Here is a 16,563-nt window from a genome sequence, read left to right as displayed (position 1 = left end):
GAGGTCAATACTGTAGGTCCATTTTCTTTATAATAGTGAGGAGATTTTTGTAATTTTTGATGTAACACGAAAAGATTTGAGCTGCTAAGGGTTGAAAAAGTAACTTATATGGCCAATTCTTGCTTAATTCTGCTATTTATTTACTAAAAGGCTAAAGAGGTTATTTACCTGACATGTTTTGGTGGTAGTACTATGCCTTTGTCAGGAATGCAAGAAGAACAACAACAACACCACGGCTAACGATTTAAAAAATAAAAGGCAGCACCTAAAGTCCACAATTTCTGACCACTGTAAATGGGAAAACCATGTCGTGGTCTGGGACAGGGCCAAAATAGTAGCAACAGAGGAGCGCAAATACAAAAGATGGATACGAGCTTATGGAATCAGAGTGGGGAGCACAGACTGTCAACAAAGACGAGGGGGCGTTTACACATGGGACTCTCTTCTCCTGAGACTGCCATGCAGCAGTAGGTATGATAGATCCATCAGATCTGTCAAACTAACTGCGCCTGGGAACAACAGCTGATAAGAGAAACGTCACAGAAGTTAGCTGACACCCCTGAAAAAAGCAGAAATACTATAGCCAAAAATGTCAGGGAAATAAGCCATTTAGCTTTATAGAAGAACAGTTTCGTTATAAAAAGAAGACAAAAATAGTTTTCTAAACAGGTTTAACGTGTCCATTTGTTGCTGCTCAGGCCTTATAATGTTACAGTATATACACACACGGACAAAATTGTTGGTACCCTTCGGTTAATGAAAGAAAAACTCACAATGAAAATCACAGAAATAACTTGAATCTGCCAAAAGTAATAATAAATAAATATTCTATGAAATTTAACAAATGAAAGTCAGACATTACTTTTCAACCATGCTTCAACAGAATTATTAAAAAAAAAATAAACTCATGAAACAGTCCTGGACAAAAATGATGGTACCTCTAGAAAAAACTGAAAATAATGTGACCAAAGGAACATGTTAATCCAAGGTGTGTTCACTAATTAGCATCACAGGTGTCTACAATCTTGTAACCAGTCAGTGGGCCTATATATAGGGCTACAGGTCATCACTGTGCTGTTTGGTGACATGGTGTGTACCACACTCAACATGGACCAGAGGAAGCAAAGGAAAGAGTTGTTTCAGGAGATTAGAAAGAAAATTATTGACAAGCATGTTAAAGGTAAAGGCTATAAGACCATCTCCAAGCAGCTTGATGTTCCTACAGTTGCACATATTATTCAGAAATTTAAAATCCACGGGAACGTCCCTGGACGTGGCCGCAGGAGGAAAATTGATGACAAACCAAAGAGACGGATAACATGAATGATAATAAAAGAGCCCAGAAAAACTTCTAAAGAGATTAAAGGTGAACTTCAAGCTCAAAGAACATCAGTGTCAGATCGCACCATCCGTCATTGTTTGAGCCAAAGTAGACTTAATACTTAATGGGAGATGACCAAGGAGGAGACAGTTGTTGAAAACAAATCATAAAAAAGCCAGATTGGAATTCGCCAAACTACATGTTGACAAGCCACAAAGCTTCTGGGAGAATGCCCTGTGGACAGATATATATATATATATATATATATATATATATATATATATATACAAATACTATATAACAAGCTTCCCCATCCAGTGGTTCAATTAGAATGGTGATGGGGATCTATTAACTACTAAGATGAGACACTCCTTTATCATCCTATATGATATTCTTTTTGCTGCAGAGTCGACCAATATGTAATACTTCACTTGCTGCTCTGGCCGAAAAATATTGAGATTCTGTAGGCCTGGTCTCTGGATTTATGTTATGTTATGGTGAAGCTCACAAATTACTTAATAACAGGATCCTGGGATATAACATTTTGCATGATTGTGTAAACGTACGGCCATACTTTTTACGGCCTAATTGCCCATCTATGACAAGTCGGTTCAAAAACACAAATCTAAAACTTTGAGTACAAAATTGGAATGACATGGGCATACGCACACTGGGGCAGCTTAGAATACATATCTGTGCGAAATATTCCATACGAGTTAGCGACCTAAAGTTATGAATGTAACCACATTTCTATGAATCATAGATTAAATAGTATGACTGAAGCAGAGAATAGAAGAGTCCAGCTAAAAGAAGCAACAGCCCTGCCCTCCTGTCAGCCAATCAGAGCACAGAACACCTGCTGATCAAACAGTGCCAAGGAGACCATAGAATGCCACTAAGTCACATGCACAATGAATGCACCAAGTTTACCTCCGGTTACATTTCTACATTGCCCCTCCACTCTTCAACTCTGAAGGACAAAAGAACAAAGATTTACTATGTAAAAAAACCTTCTTTCCCTGCTCATCTTAATATTGCTGTAATAATAATGATTTTGCCTCCTCTGTTTAGCTATGCTTGGTCTGATCAACCATGGCTAGTGCCATCTTCTATAGCAAAATAGAAGAGACAATAGGCTATAACACAGTTTTGTCACAAATGCCTCCATGTAGTGTTGTCACAATACTATCATTTCCAATTTGATATCAATATGGTGGAACAGGCTCAATACAGATCTCATAATAATATGTCATTTAATATAAAAATATGTTATTTTCAACAGTAGTTTTAACAAAAAATACCATTCTGAAACTATTCAGGAAAAATCAAATTTTGTCCCATTTTTGTGTTTTTAGGAGTGATGGTATAACTTATAGGATCTCAGAGGACTTCCCCAGATATCAGTATCCGTCCAATATTGAAAATTTAGCTGATTTTTGGCGCTGATATTTTGTCTTGCCTCAGTCTCTGTGTGCCCATTTGTCATTCCTAGTTCTCAGTGCAATGAATTGTCTTTTTTTCAGAATCTTCTTGTCTTCTTGAACAGAGCAAATGAGTGAAAATATAAATTTATACCCAAGATAAACGTATTATTATTTTTACAAAAGCTTAAAGTTAATTTATAAACTTCACTATAACTTAACATGAATTTGGTCTATACTATGAGAGCTTAATATTGGCAAATGTCCATTATCAGCGACAATAGGAGGACAAATGTCGAATATCAGTATTGGATCAAAAATATTGGACCATCCCTAGTTTTTAGTACTGAATATCGATATTTGATTAAATGAGAGTGTAGTTTGATACCAGTTTTAGTATTGATTCAAATCTGAATATACATTTTTTTGAGTAATTTCCCTCCAAGTTCAATATAGTTTGTCAAAGTATACGGAAACAGTTATTGAATAATTGATGTATGGTGAAGCCTATAATGTATTCTTTACAGGAGACACACAACATAGTACATAAATCACAGATACTTGTGTTGTCTGAGCAGCACATGTCAGAGAGCCCTGAGCCCACCTGCTTCTATGGTGTAAAATCATGGGAGCACACACACGGCCATGTGAGGTCATAAAGAACAACGTTAAACCCATTCGCCCTGAGGCTCAGCAACCTTCAGGACCAGGCTCCACTGGACACTAAACGAAATGAAACACTAATAATTAGAGAGAAAGCGATATATTGGTTTGCTATTTCCATTCCATTATCGGCCTTAAAAGAATATATATTACACATTCTTGTGACTTTAATCCTGCTTTAAACATGCTTGTCACTTTGGGATAAGTATTTCACATTGTCAAACTTAAAATAATGTCCGCATCTGTAAAAAATACTTTCTAAACTACACCTCCATTTCCAGTGAATGCCTCATTGGAAATGGTGTATTTCATTGGAAATCAGGCGTACAAGGGTCATTCAGACTTGAGAAAACAGTGATTGTACTGTATGAATAAAAAATCACTAGATTGAAGCAACCACTAAACCCTTGACATGGTTTACTGTAAATACATTTTGTGATTCAGTTCACAATTTTGTATATATTTTATTTAATATTTTTGACCTCTTAACCCTGCTTTTCGCTATAGCGTGTCTACAAAGTCAGCCTTACCAACGCTTAACTGTTTTTGTCCAAACCAAATGCAAACAAAGGGAAAAATCTCACAAGATCATTTATTAAGTATTTTATCTTGCGAGATCTTGGGGCACGAGATCTTGTCCCATACCTAACCTACACAAAATACTTGGCAGCAATCAAAGTGAATGTAGGTCAATGCCATGTGATGGTGTGAGCCCAGTGTGTCGGACAGAACCAAATATAGACTGGGCCATGTATACTGCACCCATCCGTCCCTCCCCCTGTCCTGTCCCACCGCCTGTCCTGGCCCTCCCCCTGTCCTGGCCCTCCCCCTGTCCTGCCCCCCACCCCCCCCCCCCCCCCCCCCCCCCTCCCCCCCCCCCCCCCCCCCCCCCCCCCCCCCCCCCCCCCCCCCCCCATCCCCCATCCTGTCTGGAGAGAGGTTAAAGTCTCAGGGTAAGGCCAAACACACAGAAAGGTCATTGCAACTCGCGTGACACTGTCCTACACCAGAAACTACACAGCACACAGAAGGGCTGTAGTCCATTAGTTGTTTAGTCATTTATCGGTCAATGGCTTAGTTGACCAAAATGTATTTATTACCATTTAAAAATTGTATTTTGATTATGAGGATTTATATGCACAACAATAGAAAGGAATGGGTATGGGTGATGAATTTAATAAAGTGTTTTGGGTGTAGTTTGGCTCAGATACACAGTCACATATTTGAGTAGATAGTACATAGATACTGAAAATATGTAAGAGCCGGGGCGCCCAACATAATGATGTTGCCACTAGTTTGTAGCTGATGTCCTTCTGGATAATGCAGTCACTTCAACACTGGAGCGTAGTCAAGTCTGGCGCCATGCTGATATATCCACCATAGACTTTGCATATAAACTCAGCGCCCCTCGTGCGCCGGTCTGAACAGAGCATTATCCAGTAAGAAGAAAACCATATTGGTCAAAGTGACTATAAAGCCAGCATGAGAATATTATGACTGATACGCTAGAAAAAACAAGGCTTAAATATGTGACTTTATTGAAATTTGTTCATTAAAAGAAACACAATTAGATACATTTTCTAGCATATCACCCAGCCCTATTTTAAAATTGCGGTATCACAAAATTGCCAGTACAACAAAATAATGTGGGTTTCCTTTATAGATTGAGGTTATAAAAAGTGATCTGCACACCGTTTTTAAAATCAATTCTTCAAAAGGTTCCATTGCCTGAAAGAATGAGGGAATACACCGACTTGACATATAAAGAAAATTTTAAAACTAACGTATAAAGTATACTCAGAATAAGTATAAGACCACAGACTAGTGTGCGCCCTTGGATCACTATGGAAAGGCAAGGCAAGGAGTTTATTTGTATAGAACAGTTTATACATAGTAATTCAAAATGCTTTACAGAATAAGAAAGACATTAAAATCAAATCAAAAACAAATAATCATTATAAAATTTACTTTAAAAGCAAAGAGTGAAGAATAAAAACCTTTCCATCATTTGCACAGCTAAACAGAACCGTTTGGAGTCTGGATTTAAACATTGTCAAAGTAGAGGCCTGTCTCACATCTTCAGGAAGAATGTTCCAGGTTTTAGACAGATAATTTAAGATAGGACTTGAACCAGTTTAGTGAGAGATGCCCACCCAGTCCTCTAGTCTCCGTAAGAGGATCCCATGATCAACTCAAATCTAATGCTGTGGTGGGGTCTACAACCTGACTGTCCAAATGAACAACTCCTTGGATGTTTTTCAAAGTTAATAAGCTGTTCATAAACAACTTTTACAAGGACTTTGCCTAAAAACAGCTGATTTGAGATGGGTCGATAATTGTTCAGTATTGTGGCATGTAGACTGCTCTTTTTTAGAAGAAGCTTACAGCGCTTTCTGCTTATCTTTAATCATTTTAACCTTCATCAGGGCAATGGTGTCCAGAACATTCAGAACACTCGAAGTCACAGAGTTCAACAAATCATCAACATTAGAACATGAGGCATTTTCAAAGCGTATCATTTCCATGAACAGTGCGCCTGTGTTATCGTTTATGTGTCTCCTTTGAACATCTGCAGGACCAGCCGCAGCCGACAGGTCATAGATGACACAGAAATGATCAGGCAGAGCAACATCCACCACATTGACATTTGAAATATTTGCTCCTTTTGTAATGAGCAGGTCCAGAGTGTGCCGTCTGTTGTGAGTGGGCTTGCTACATGCTGAGTCAGACCAAAAGTTTTAAGGACAGAACTGAGCTCTTTAGCGTTTCTGTCCAACACATTATCCACATGTACATTAAAACCACCTGTAATGACTAAACTATCAAAGTCAGTGCATACGACTGGACGCATTTCAGTAACTTCATCAATAAACTTAAGACAGTGCTGGGGGAGGTTTCTATATGACTAAGTAGAGTATGGAGGGGGATTATTTTAGCTCCATTTTAAAAGGAAACATACCCAAAGATGGAAAACACCCAAATGACAACCTGTGAGTAACTAAATTATTTCTAAAAAAACACACATCCCATCCCTTTTTTTGTTTGCTCGTGTTTCAGATTCAAATTTTAAGTGGGTGGAGATGATTCCACTAGCAATTGCATTATTTGTGATTTTTGTCAAGCCAAGTTTCGGTTAAAAACAAAGTCAAGATTAAAAGAAAGATAATTAAAATTATTAATTAAAAATTATTTGTTACACAACAATCTGACATTGAGCACAGCAAGTTTCAGATTAGTTTCAGTGGGACGGATGTATCTTATGGGGAATATGAACCAAATTTCTCTGATTGGACAGTCTAACTGTCCTTCTGTTAACGTGGTTGTAACTGCAGATATAGCTCAATCACAGGGCTTTGAGTCTGATAGTTATCTTTATCATGACTGTATGTCCTGAGACAGCAGGACATACAGTCCTAGCTTTTGGTGATGGAGCATACCTGGATGACTGAAGGATTACACAGATATGATTATCTCTCACATAGACTACTGTTGAACTGCTTGGTCTCTTGCCTGCCCCACAACTTAAAACCATTGAAAACCTCTATAAAAGAAGCTCTGGCAGAGTTGTGTTTTAGTTTTTCCTCGAGTGATGCAGAAAAGAGGGAGCCACTGTCTGTGTGAATGGTCATGTATGTAATTTGCCCCACAACTTAAAACCATTGAAAACCTCTATAAAAGAGCTAGTTTCCATCTGTTGTCCCTGGACAGGTTGATGGTCACATTTAACATAAAATACCACATACACAAAATACAGTCAAATACAGAAAAAGGACAGAAGCCAAGTCAAAAACATAAACTCAGGAGGGTTACTACAACTTTTAAAGTGCTGTGTGTATTGCACAAGTCCTAAAGTGCTGTTTATTGCACGAGTTCTAAAGTGCTAAGTGTATTGCACGAGTTCTAAAGTGCTAAGTGTATTGCACGAGTTCTAAAGTGCTAAGTGTATTGCACGAGTTCTAAAGTGCTAAGTGTATTGCACGAGTTCTAAAGTGCTAAGTGTATTGCACGAGTTCTAAAGTGCTAAGTGTATTGCACAAGTTGTAAAGTGCTAAGTGTATTGCACGAGTTCTAAAGTGCTAAGTGTATTGCACGAGTTCTAAAGTGCTAAGTGTATTGCACAAGTTGTAAAGTGCTAAGTGTATTGCACGAGTTCTAAAGTGCTAAGTGTATTGCACGAGTTCTAAAGTGCAAAGTGTATTGCACATAACCTAAAGTGCAAGGTGTATTGTACAAGTCCTATAAGTCGAGTATTTTATGTAAAGCTAAAACTGAGTAACTATGAATTGTGTTCACATGTTTGTGTTGATCTAAGCCACTCCTTTAAATACCTTTTAAATGTAGTAAAAGTGGGTGCCTCCCTTACAAAAGTGGGAAGACTGTTCCACTGTACACAACCTTTAAATGACAGAACATTTTGACCAAAAGTAGTTCTTCTCACAGGAACCTCACAGTCACCCCTGCTTGTGGCTCTGGTTGTTCGTGATGCAGTTTTGTATTTAATGTGTTCTTTTAAAGGCGGTGGTGCCAGCCCATGTAAGCACTTGTATATTAGACAGGCATTTTTAAATTTAATAAAGTTTTCAAAGTTCAACAAGTTATATTTTGAAAGGATATTACAATGATGGTAAGTGAAAGGTTTTTTGTCTAGAATTTTCAAAGCTTTTTTATATAAAGCTTCTATTGGTTTTAGGATTGTCACACCTGTAAGAGACCAGCTTGTTATGCAATAGCTTACATGGGAAAAGATCATACAGTGCAGAAACATCATAGCAGCTTCATCAGTCAGAGCTCTTCTTATTTGATTAAAATTAGAGATGTTAAAATTAAGTCTTTGAGATATCATTTTAACATGTTTTTTAAAGGACAGTGTGGAATCCAACAGCACACCCAGATATTTAAATTCTGTTACTAGTTTAAGTTCATGATCTCCAAAAAAAACATTAGAACGACTGATGTTCATAACTTTTTTGGAAAAGATCATGCAGACTGTTTTCTGCGTATTTAGGAGAAGGCAGGATCTGGTAAGCCAACTCTGAATATGTCTTAGTGCTGATGAGAGAGTTTGAGCTGCTTCTTCTGGCGATTTTGCACTTGTATAGATCACTGCATCATCAGCATATAACTGTATGTCCACATCCTCACAAACATCTGGCAAATCATTAATGAAAAGAGAAAATAAAATGGGCCCCAGAATCGATCCCTGGGGGACCCCTAGTGGACAGTCTACAAAAGACGATTTCACTCCATTGACCACAGTACACTGTTTCCTATTAGACAAGTATGAAGCCATCCATTTTATGGCAGAGTCAGAAAAATTAAAATAGTACAACTTTGACAGAAGTACAGTATGATTCACGACATCAAATGCTTTTCTCAGGTCTAAAAATACTGCTCCTACGTAATTATTTTTATCCAATTTACTTTTGACTTTTTCTTGAAACGTTATTATTGCAGACTCAGTAGAATGATGTTGACAAAAGCCGAATTGCATGGGATGCAAAGGAGTTGAGCCACTGTTGAGATGTTCAATTAACTGCTTTGCAACCCATTTTTCAAGTACTTTGGAAAACACTGGCAATATACTGATTGGCCTATAGTTATTTATATTATTTTTATCACCAGCTTTAAAAATCGGTGTTACAATAGCCATCTTCCAGGTCTGTGGTACAATGGAATGTTTCACAGATAAATTAATTAGATGTGCGATTGGACTTGCTAGAGCCATTTTGTGTGATTTCAAGAATCCAGCATCAAAACCCAGGTGATCCTTGGCTTTGGAGTTTTTCATAGCGCTAATAATATTTATAACTTCAGTCACTGATATTTGCTTTAACTGAAATATTTCTTGGTTTGTTGTAGAGACACATAATAAATCAGGTGTAGAAAAACATGCTGCTACTTCTTCCACAGACCGTATAAAAGAGTTAAGCTCTTCTGCTAATAGAGCAGGATCTTTAACAAGCTCACCCCTGATCTTTAGTTCTAAATCACAATTTTTCCCTTTCTGCTTCACTAGAAGTTTATTAATATTCTGCCAGATTAGTGTTCCATTACCATTAGCGTTTTCCATAATTGCAATAAAAATTTTTGCTTTTGCCCTTCTCATTTCTACTATTACCCTATTTCTCATTGTTGTATAGATTAATCTGTCTGTGGTCAATTTAGATTGGATAAACTTTTTTAACAATTGGTCTCTGCTCTTCATAAGCTTAAGGCAATTTGAATTTAACCAAGGGACAGGTTGAGATTTTTTCCCTCTATGCTTTAATATTTTAGAAAAAAACATGTATATATCCTGTATTTCTTTAAGAAAAACCCCAGAACATATTTCAGTATCATCACATGATATTAGGTTTTCCCAGTTTAAGTCATTTAGAGCATTTTCAACATTTTGTTGTTGGTTTTTTGGGATTCCCCTTTCTGTCGGCCGTTTGCCCCTTTGATTAGAGGAGGCATTATTAAATCGTTGCTTGGTTAATTTTCTTACACAAAAAATGACATTGTGGTCTGAGAGACCCGTCAGTAGATTATAAGATTTTGTTATTCTTTCAGGCTTATTAGAGAAAAGCAAGTCAATTGTGGACGCAGAATGATTTGTAATTCTGGTCGGCTTGTCAATTAACTGAGTAAAATTATACTGATCAGTTAATAGTTTTAGATTTTTCCTGTCCTTTTTGTCATTCCAATTTATGTTAAAATCTCCAAATAATAATATTTCTTTTTTGTGATTGCACATTTTAAGGAGATTTTTAAATTGGTCATAAAAATCACATTTGGCTGAAGGTTTACGATAAAGACAAATTACGGTTAGTGACATTTCCAAAGAAAGAGAGATGTTTACACCAACACATTCTAATGTGTTACTGGGCCATATTATAGGATTACATTTATATTTATCTCTGACATATAACAATACACCCCCTCCTTTTCCTTGGGCTCTGTCCTTTCTAAAAACATTAAAACCTGGTAGAGCTATTGCTGATTCAGGGGAGGCACTGGTTAACCACGTCTCAGACAACCCAAAAAAATCTATATTTGAATTACAGATCAAGTGTTCCAATTGTTCTCGTTTTGATAACATACTACGAATGTTCAGGTGCCCGCCAAGTAACCCTTTCTTCTTGTAAATTGGGTCCCATATTAATCTAGCATGGTTAAGCGTGTTGAATATTCTCAGACGCCTATGTTTTTTGATTACTGGATTTCTGCACTTTATTGCTTTTATAACTGGATGGGCATCTGTGCCTGTGCTGTGAGAGAGTTCATTCACTCGCCCGCTATCCGGACCCATTGAGTGCGCCGCCGCCAAGCCCGAATTAGACCCCGGTAGAGGCTCCGCCGGGCACATCGCCGCCGCGTCACCGCTGGAAGAGGAGGACGCTACGCAGACACCGCCCGCAGGTCTCGGGGAGGCCCCCGGCAATGGCCCCGCCGGGCACACAGTCACCGCGACCCAGTTGGAAGAGGACGCCGCCGCGCAGACCCTCCCAGCAGTCCACGGGAAGGCTCCCGGTAACAGCCCCGTTGGGCACACAGCAGCTGCGTCGCACATGGAAAAGGAGGGCGCCGCGCAGACTCCCCCCGCAGACCACGGCAAGGCCCCCTGCACGGGCTCCGCCGGGCACACAGCCGCCGCGCCGCAACCGGTCACCACTCCAGAGACCGCCGCCAGTAAGTGTGGCAACCGTGTTGTTTGGTAGATTAACCTGCTGGTTCGTGGTTCGTTAAACAGCGATGGTCCGAGTATTTCTGATGGTACTGATAGTCCAAGCGACTGTAATGCCCAGGGAAAAGGCAGTGGGAGCGGTTCAGGTAGCGGGTGAAATGCCTTGGTTGGCTGTAGCTCCTCCTTTTCGCATAGGCTAGTCATAGTCTGTTGTGATTCAGGCCCGGGGTTAATCTCTACGTCGCCTGCCAAAAGTACTATTAATGCCAAATGCAGAAGGTTCCTTGTTTTACTTACAGGTTTAGAATTCGCCCGTTTAGCACAGGGTATGTTTGCATATCCGTTGTCCAACAGAGTTGAGTGCACGAGGTGTTGGCTTCTGCTAATGTAGAGAACCCGTTCTGAGTTTAAGAATGTGAATCGTCTCCTTGTTGAAAGTAGAAGCAGACAAACAGTCAAGATGATGCCAAATATCCATCTTTTGTTAGTTGTTGTTGTGATTTTGATGGATTTTGATGGAATGTTGGAATCTAACGCAGCACCTGTCAAACTGCATGCGTCCTCGGCAGCCATCTTGGTTCAAGTATAGTGGAATATGTGATTTTAACTTTTCTATAGAGACATATTTGCATGTATGGGCAACATATGAATGGGGTGGGTGTAAAATTTAACTGTCTTGAATGGGTGGCCAAACTGAAATAATGGTGACTGTGCAATGAATGGAATGTCCAATATTTTGTATGGTGCAATAATGGGAACTGTGCAATGAGTGTAATGTAAAATAAAATGAAAAAAAATACACTCACCTGAAGGATTATTAGGAACACCATATTAATATGGTGTTTGACCCACTTTCGCCTTCAGAACTGCCTTAATTCTACGTGGCATTGATTCAACAAGGTGCTGAAAGCATTCTTTACAAATGTTGGCCCATATTGATAGGATAGCATCTTGCAGTTGATGGAGATTTGTGGGATGCACATCCAGGGCACGAAGCTCCCGTTCTACACCACATCCCAAAGATGCTCTATCGGGTTGAGATCTGGTGACTGTGGGGACCATTGTAGTACAGTGAACTCATTGTCATGTTCAAGAAACCAATTTGAAATGATTCGAGCTTTATGACATGGTGCATTATCCTGCTGGAAGTAGCCATCAGAGGATGGGTACATGGTGGTCATGAAGGGATGGACATGGTCAGAAACGATGTTCAGGTAGCCCGTGGCATTTAAACGATGCCCAATTGGCACTAAGGGACCTATAGTGTGCCAAGAAAACACCCCCCCACACCATTACACCACCACCATCAGCCTGTGGTGGTAACAAGGCATGATGGATCCATGTTCTCATTCTGTTTATGCCAAATTCTGACTTTACCATTTGAATGTCTCAACAGAAATCGAGGCTCATCAGACCAGGCAACATTTTTCCAGTCTTCAACTGTCCAATTTTGGTGAGCTCGTGCAAATTGTAGCCTCTTTTTCCTATTTGTAGTGGAGATGAGTGGTACCCGGTGGGGTCTTCTGCTGTTGTAGCCCATCCGCCTCAAGGTTGTGCGTGTTGTGGCTTCACAAATGCTTTGCTGCATTCCTCAGTGGTAACGAGTGGTTATTTCAGTAAACGTTGCTCTTCTATCAGCTTGAATCACTCGGTCCATTCTCCTCTGACCTCTAGCATCAACAAGGCATTTTCGCCCACAGGACTGCTGCATACTGAATGTTTTTCCCTTTTCACACCATTCTTTGTAAACCCTAGAAATGGTTGTGCCTGAAAATTCCAGTAACTGAGCAGATTGTGAAATACTCAGACCGGCCCGTCTGGCACCAAAAACCATGCCACCCTCAAAATTGCTTAAATCCCTTCTTTCCCACTCTGACATTCAGTTTGGAGTTCAGGAGATTGTCTTGACCAGGACCACACCCCTAAATGCATTGAAGCAACTGCCATGCGATTGGTTGATTAAATAATTGCATTAAGGAGAAATTGAATAAATGAAAGTACTACAATGTTGAAAATTACTTTGCAAATACATTTTTTTGTATCGTGACAACACTAATATCAGCATCACTAATATTTCCTAGATTTTTTTCTACTTTTAATGGAAATTGAAGAGCGAAGATGAGGCTATATGTTATTGCACACAAATATCAGAAAAGTACAAATTATATAGTATTTGAATACATACATCTTTTCTTTCATTCAATGACATCATGAATATTGTCTTTTAAAATAATACAGCCAAATGTCATCATCTGTATTGTTATTAGTTCATATAATATAATAATAATTATTTATATTGATTTGTTTGTATTGTGATTGTCTTTCTTTATTTGCTATGCAAATAAACTTGGCTTGCCTTACCTCATTAGCCTTAATGCTAGCTTCTAAACTTAACTATGAGTCTCTCCTTTTCCCCTTGTGACATGAGTCAACCTCAAACAACTTTCGTCAGGTGCTGTAAGCCACTGGGAAGGCGGCACATGCCACACTGCAATAGCTCATTCATTTACCACAAAAATACATGAAAACGTGATGGAATATGTGGAAATGAATAACCAGTGATGGAAAGAGTACTGAAGATTTCTACTCGAAGTAAAGTTACATGGCTAAAATATAATGTACACAATATAGATACAAGTACTAGCCAAAAATGTACATAGTAAAAGTAAAAAGTACAAATAAAAAATACTATTTGAAGTATTAGTTACTTTTTACACAACTTTAGATGCATTTTAGATCACGCATTTATACAAAACTTCAATCAACTCAACTGTGTAAAACTGATTTTTTTAAATGCGAAGTAGAGTAGGCGATGCAGCGCTGTGAACCAGCCAGACAGGTGCTCATACTTATATACTTACAATACAGTTGTCACAAATGTCCTCTTAAACATAGTCTTGTGTTAGAATAGCGCTCAATCACCTAACACAGATGCAAATCAAAACAATGTCTTTCCTGAAGAAACATCCTGTATTTCTCTGAAGCAGAGCAGGTCCAGAACAGCCACATGTTCCTCCAGACTTGTGTAATAGTCTCGTTATTCCACCAACACCGTCACTCCTTCAAACATACAGGTCACCAAACGGCTGCTTTCAGATGGTGACTCCTTCATAAACACAAAGTATCTCTACTTTGACAAAGTTTGAAGCCAGGTTCAAAACGGTTCCAAGACTGTTCCAGGTTTAATTTGCATGAAACTGAGACACTGATTCTCCATGTTTAGTCCTGACTCTGGGCATCAGCAGGAGGCCGGTCCCTGAAGTCCTCAGAGTGTGAGATGGTTCATATGGCACTAACATGTCAGAGATGGACCTCGGAGCACCATGGAGAGACTTGTACACAAGCAGAACCGTTTAAAGTTTATTCTCTGAGCCACTGGAAGCCAGTGCAGAGACCTGAGCACAAAACTTATGTGCTCGTACTTCCTGGTTCGAGTCAGGACCCGAGCAGCAGCGTTCTGGAGAGGCCAGTGAGCAGGCCATTACAGTATTCTATCCTACTGGAGACAAATGCATGGATAATTCTCTCCAAGGCTGGTTTAGGCAGTATATTATTTTTATTATTAATAATAAATTATTAACCCTAGATTTCTAGCCTGATTTGAAGCTTTTAGAGAGAGAAAGACTGGAGCTGAGTGCTAACACTTTCTCTTTCTTTCTTTGGGCCTAAAACTATAACTTCAGTCTTGTCTGAATTTAGCTGGAGCTGTTTTTTGCACTTTTGGGAATAGTACTTTTTGGGAATAGTTTTGTCCTAGTTTGGACATGGCTTATTGTCCCTGGTTTAGTCTTGGTTAGGCTATATCTGGTTTATCTAGTTTTAGTTCTCCTTTAGTCATGGTTCAGAATGGTTTGTACCAGGTATGGACAGTGTAGCTTTCGATGCTAGTGGACCTGGTTTGAAACAGTCTCTCTTAGTCCTTCATTAGACTGCAGTATTTAGTTGGTATTACGCATTCACAATAAATACTACATTTTGCATTGGGGCAGAACTATTTGGGAAAAATATTACATATTTCGGACATGCCTATTAGCATAATGTAACAATAGGAATCTCTTCAAAGTTCACATTTTAAACGTGTCCAAAAGAATTGACAAAACGACTGAAAACGTCTGTGAACTGACGAACTGATACAAGAATAACACGTATTTCAGAACAGATATAAACAGTAGCCGATGTATGCGGAAAATGCAAGATATGTTGTTGTTTGTGGAGGAAATTCGCCCATTCACATTTCGATTTGATTATTAATCTCACAGCACTTTCCATTTCCAGACTGCATCTTTACATCGCCATGCTCACAGCTGAATTCACGAATAAAAACTTAAACAACTTCCAAATTGCCTAAAGAAAAATGAATTACACTTTTCTGAGACACTTGTTTGTAAAAAAAAAAAAAAAAAAAAAAAAGCAAGCGTCTTTTTTATTGCATCAGCTATCCGTCGACTCGCTCGCTTCCTTGTTGGTCCATGTGCTTTTAAGGACGCGCCTTCTCCACCCACTGAATGGAGCGTGGCCAACTACAAACGCTGTCCTTATCTCACTCTGCACAACGGAACATCTAAACGTAAAGTAAGCGAATAAATTCAACAAGCAAACAAGTGAAATTACCTGTTCGAAAAGTAGCGGTGAATGCAGTTTTTGGCTGTGCGCGTCGGAGTGGAGTGGAGAGCTTGGATAGCGCTGACAGATGGAACGTACCCGGGCCACACGCGCATGCACAGGCCGAGGCACGGAGGCGCACAGACGGAGGGGAAGTGTCGAGCAGCTACCTCCTTTATATGGTCGTGTGAGAGAAAGTTGTGCTGCAGATTGTGATGCTATTGTACAAACACCAGAGGGCGGTGTTTACAAGTGTATAGTTCCATGATGCCATAAAAGCTGTCAAAACTCCGTTTTCAAGGTTTCACATTTTAGGAAATATTTAGTCTTATATGTAGGTATGCCATCACGAGGACTAAATAGAGAAATAAGAATAAATAAAACAACATAAATTAAGAAAAAACAAAAAGAATAAATGAAACAACATAAATTAAGAAAAAACAAAAAGAATAAATAAAACAACATAAATAACAAATACAATTAAGGATAAATAAAATAAACAACGCATAAAACAAGATACACATAGAAGTACACCGTATTATTATCAGTGGAAATTCATTGCTTGTCCGGAGTATTCCACAGTATGGTATTAAACATGTTCCTTAGAATTATTCAGTTACAGATGTTTTACTACTAAAGAAAAAAACTATAAAAATCATGTATTCTTACTGTGATCGGGTCCCCTGTCCACAGATCTGACCTGCAGTGTTTTGACCTGGTGGCATCACTTAGTTGTCTTCGTGGAAATAGGTACATTTAACGACATACTTTGGAGCAATTTATGGTAAAAGCAATAACATCTCCATGGAGACAACCTGGTGGTGGGCCTCTCTACCCAAAAAGTTACTTAGTGTAGGTTTAAGAAACATTTATAGTTCTCTTGTCTGTGT

At 38.9% G+C, this 16,563-nt stretch overlaps 1 protein-coding gene across 1 annotated transcript in view; it reads right to left on the bottom strand.

The window, feature by feature from the left end:
- The window catches only part of LOC117380352 (high affinity cationic amino acid transporter 1), a 35,266-nt gene extending 19,446 nt beyond the window's left edge, over window positions 1-15,820 (bottom strand). Inside the window, exon 1 of the mRNA XM_033977149.2 lies at window positions 15,683-15,820. The gene's annotated coding sequence lies outside the window, so the exon portion shown is untranslated. The remainder of the gene's footprint in view (window positions 1-15,682) is intronic.
- Window positions 15,821-16,563: the final 743 nt, after the last annotated feature.

Source organism: Periophthalmus magnuspinnatus, chromosome 13, assembly GCF_009829125.3.
Source record: "Periophthalmus magnuspinnatus isolate fPerMag1 chromosome 13, fPerMag1.2.pri, whole genome shotgun sequence".
In the NCBI taxonomy this organism is placed as follows: Eukaryota; Metazoa; Chordata; class Actinopteri; order Gobiiformes; family Gobiidae; genus Periophthalmus; species Periophthalmus magnuspinnatus.
This window is presented reverse-complemented; position numbering and strand designations above follow the sequence as displayed.